At 35.8% G+C, this 5,000-nt stretch overlaps 1 protein-coding gene across 1 annotated transcript in view; it reads right to left on the reverse strand.

The window, feature by feature from the left end:
- Nucleotides 1-5,000, reverse strand: part of LOC137634349 (G-protein coupled receptor GRL101-like) — a 376,114-nt gene that overhangs the window by 157,496 nt on the left and 213,618 nt on the right. The gene's annotated exons all lie outside the window — the stretch shown is intronic.

The following is a 5,000-nucleotide window of genomic DNA, read 5'->3' on the forward strand; positions in this document are numbered from 1 at the left end:
GTACAAATCCCTTGATTGTGGGCAAGAAATTCATATGGTTGGCCTTGATTTTAGTGCTGCCTTTGACAGGGTTAGTCATAATATTCTTGTTTTTAAACTTGCACAGATTAGAATAGGTGAGACTTCTCTTAACATCATATTTTAATCTTTAAGTAATAGATTGTAGAGAATAGTTGATGATGGGCACCATAGTGACTGTGGGAATGCAATATCAGTTGTACCTCAGGTAGAATTCTTGGGCCATTACTTTTCTTACTATATACGCATATGTGATTTGGCCTATAAACCAAACTTGTTACATATGTAGATGATGCTATTTTTCTTCCCTAAATCCAACCTCCTAATATAGGAGTATGGTTGCTGAATCCCCTGATAGAGATCTAGCTAAAGTGAGTGTATAGTGAAATTATTGGGCATTAAGTTGTATCATGTCGTAACTCAAAGTATGATTGTGAGGGGGTTTGCATTGACAATGTCTCTTTAATTATACATAACACATTGGTAAATAATTCTAGGTATGATTCTTGATACTTTTGAGAAGTACATTGGGTCCTTTCATTCTTCAATTGCAAAAAGAAATTGCTTATTGAGAAATTATTATAAAATTTTTGTAATCAGTCCATTCTGAAGAAATATTTTAATCTTTCCATAATACCTTGACTTGAGTATTGTTCTCCTGTCTGGTCTTAAGATGCTGTCAGCTGAATATCATCTTACTTTGTTGGATAGAAACTTACCATGTATGAAATTTCTTATTACTGATCTGGATATTATTATCTGGGACACGTCGTTCAGTTAGTTCTTTATGCGTGTTGATTTTTCTTAATTCAGATCATTCATTGCATTCAGATATTTCCAGATTGTACCATCCATTACGTCGGATTATGTAAGCAATTATTTGCCTCCATCAAAATCCATAATACTACACAGTATTCTAGAAGTTTTGACCAGATTGTGGAATGATCATGATCTAGCGGGGGAATTAGTGGAATTTCAGAAGTTTAAACATTTTGTAAATTATTTGCAGTTGAACAGGTCGACAAAAGCCTTGTCTCATAATTTACATATGGCTCATCTATTTTAACGTTTTTACTGATCTTGAAATATTTCATATCTTGTATATTACTTATTCAAATTTATTTGCTATTAATTCATTTCCTTTCTTCACTGAACTGCTTTCCCAGTTAGAGCCCTTGGGATTGTAGTATTCTGTTTTATCAAACATGACTGCAGCTTGGTTAATAATAATAATGATAATAATAATAATAATAATAATAATAATAATAATAATAATAATAACGAACGCCATGTTTACAAACATGTTCATGGTAGTTCTAGGGACAAAATTAACTGTTAGTATTAATTCAACGGCTTTTGGGTTTTGAGATTTATTTGGTAGTACTAGATTATATTCAAGATATGTGAGAGTAATAAAATGAATAAATAATATAGAAAATATTAGTGCAACAAGATACCAGGGTGTAAATCGATAATGATGAATAAAGTATTTGCATATGAATAGACAAAGGCTACTTGCTCTTAAAAGGAGTAAAGAAAAAGTGATAAAAAAATAAGCAACTCGCAATTTAGCAGACCCGAGAAGAAAAGAAAGTCACCTCAGAAGGCTTCTAGTAAAAAGTAGATAACATTAAAGCTTTTCCGGGTAAAAGTGAAAAGTTAAAACTTCCTTGTAGCGTGAAGAACTCTATTTGCATACCGCAAAAGTTAAAAGCATAGATTATCAAAGAGGTTTAGGTATCTTTGCAGCAAAGAAAATTTGATAGCTATAAACAATATAAATAGGAGATTAAGACAGTATAACTTTGTGGGGTGACTGAAGTGATTTCACCAAAAAATACAATAGACTAAACAATGAAATAAAAATATATTGGATAAAAAAAGTAAATTTTTCATAACATAAAAGAGTTAAAGAGTGTATACTTCAGGCAAAATCTTAAAAAATGTCCAATTCCAGATCACGTTCTGGACATTATTCCTCAATGACTATTCTTAGCATGTTCCATATAGGCTACAGATACCATCCCTTGTTCTCAAAATGACTTCAATCACACTGATTGAAGTCATTTTGAAAACAATTACATTTCATGAAAATATGTGTTTGTGAAACAAATTCCCCCATAAGCAACTATTTTTAGTACTATCTGAAGGGACTTCATAAGTGAAATAGGCATCAAAAGTTCGAGTCAAGATTTATATTTTGGCCAAGTCATTACACTACAACTATGTAAAAGCTGCACTCATAAAGATAGAGAGAAAGAAAGTACAATAGAGAGGTTGACATTCAACCCCTTTAGTGTACATCTATTTAAAATGGTCTGCTTTTGTACGAAGATTGACTAAGGTTTCTTCAACCATGTATTATGAGTTATGATGACAGGTTTAGTGTGGGAGATACACTGCCTGAAATATGAAGATGATATTCCTTCATGTGCATCTGTTTATACAGGTCGAAAGCATCTGAACATTCTAGTTAACCTTTGAATCAGAGTTGAAGGAAATCTCTTCAACTGTGTGGGAGAGGAATTGCAATATATTGCAAAGGCAAGGAACAGTGACAATGCCCTATCAGGACAATAGCCTTGAGAATTACCCTATATAAATACGATAAACGCCCAAGTCCCCCTCTCTGCCTAGGCTAGGGCCAGAGAGGACCAGGCAATAGCTGCTGAGGACTCAGCAGGTAGACCCACAAGCTCCTCAAAACACCACATCCTTAACTCACAAGGCTGTTGGGGTTGCAGACTCTACAAAAAGAAAAACTATCGAGCTGGAGTGGGTCTGAAACTCCAGTCCAGTAGATCGCAAGCCAGGAAGTTTCCAACCAGTTTAAAATAAGATACCACAACAAAGTGCCTGATAAGCAAACAGAGAGACAGATGGAGGAAAATCTTTCATAAGGGAATGATAAGATGCCGTGATATGCGGTAAGAGAACTGAGAGGGTAACCATCATTCATAAGGTATGTGTGGATTAGAGAAGAGCATGAAAGAATAATTTTTATAATATTTAAAACCCTAAGTGAAACAAGTCCCTGCAATAACTGATAAGACATATCATTGCAGGAGTATTGTAAGAACTTGGGTGAAAAAGTAAGATAAATAGTAAAATGACTAATATATGTCAAACAGCGCCACTTTCAACAAGTAAGAGAGTGAGCGGTAAATTTTTGTATGCCAAAATTAGTAAATTATGAGGGAAATCATTCGGAGCATTTGAATCTAGAGTAAGATTATAGTAAAATCGATACATTGTCAATGTGGGTGATATCTGAAATGTATAGTGCAGATGTCTTTATGACGGATGTGAAGTATGTGTCAGAAAATATGCATGGAAGAATGAAAGATTTGTTACATTATGCTTCCCTAGCTGTTCAGAATCTTTAAAGAGGGGAAGTAAATTAGTCTTCAATAGAGTGGGGAATAGTTGATGCTCCTGGATAGCATTGTACTAATTCGGGATAATGTAAAATGGAAAAATCTACTAAAAGTAAAATCGATGAATTCGGTAAAGGGGAAACTAGAGTGGAAATGTTGGTAATGATAAGGGGATGAGAGTAAAGGGAAATTGAGGAAATGGAGAAATCTATTTCAGAAGAATGAGGTAAAGATGGAAGCAATTGCTTAGTGATATGTTTTGGAGCATATATAATTAAGGATGTTGAGACGAGGGAAGAGGGCAGTGCAAGAATAGGCGTATCAAAACAGATAAAGTTATTCAAAATACTGGGAAAATATTTGAGTTGCCAATGTAAACCAAAGGGATTGTTAAGCTAACTGGGTTATTGATGTTTAGTAGAAGTAATGATTGTAATGGAATAAAAAAGGTTGAAGTCTAGAGATGGGCTGTTGCAAAATTATACGTATGTATGAAGAACTGAATAATGGGTAGTGGGAGGAAACATACAACTGGCAAAAAAAGATTAGCAATAGTAAGAGGAAGACCCAAGTACTTTGAAATGTTTTGGGCAAGGGAAAAGAATTCATGACAAAGTAATGATGAAATGTTTTTGTAGGGAAATGAACACCTAAGAATGGTTAGATACACAGAGTGATATAAGTATAAAGGTAAGGTGTTAATATAGAAGGATAAAGTGTATTTAAGACAGAGGCAAATGATGTACTATTGTACCGCACATGTTTCACACACGCTTGTACAATGTAACAGAATTTCCTTTTTTTTTGTATATCTCGCTCTACCCCGTGCTGATAAAAGAACCCGTTTAAGCTTGTTTTTTCATGCATTAGCTGGTTTGAGTTTTTTATGCTTTGCTCGCAAGTACTTGCATATAAGCTCGTTGTCTGTTTAATAAAGTTTAGTTGCATTCCTTTCGCATCTCTGTTATAACCTAACAGCACATTCACACACTATATAAATGAAGGTTGGTGTGTTTTCTCCACGCTCGACCTCCTGAAGGGGTTTTATCAGGTGCCCAGGGGCCCAGTAAACTCCTGAAGGCCACCATCACCAACCCTTTTGGTACATGCATCTTCAATTACACCTTTTTTCGGCTTCATAATGCTGAGGCCACTTTTCGACATCTCATGAATGGCATCTTAGGGAACCTCCCTTACTGCGTGCCTTACATGGACAACATACTTGTGTTCTCTTCTTCCAAAGGGGAACACTTTCGTCACCTATGCATCGTGCTCGACCGCCTAGAACAGAATGGCCTTGTAGTTCGGTGCGACAAGTGCACTATTGGCGCCAACGGAGTATCGTTCTTAGGGAACCACATCATTTCTGAAGGAGTCCACCCCCTCCCTGAGAAGGTAGCAACTATTCAGAACTTCCCCACACCCACTAGCATCAAAGCACTGCAAAAATTCTTGGGCATGATCAATTATCATCACCGGTTCCTGCCAGCCATTGCCACAACTCTTGCCCACCTCTATGCTTCCCTCAAGGGCAAGCCAAAAAACCTAGAGTGGGGTTCTCTTTAAATAGCAACCTTCACCAATACAAAGAATGCTTTATCAACC

Source organism: Palaemon carinicauda, chromosome 44, assembly GCF_036898095.1.
Source record: "Palaemon carinicauda isolate YSFRI2023 chromosome 44, ASM3689809v2, whole genome shotgun sequence".
Lineage (NCBI taxonomy): Eukaryota > Metazoa > Arthropoda > Malacostraca > Decapoda > Palaemonidae > Palaemon > Palaemon carinicauda.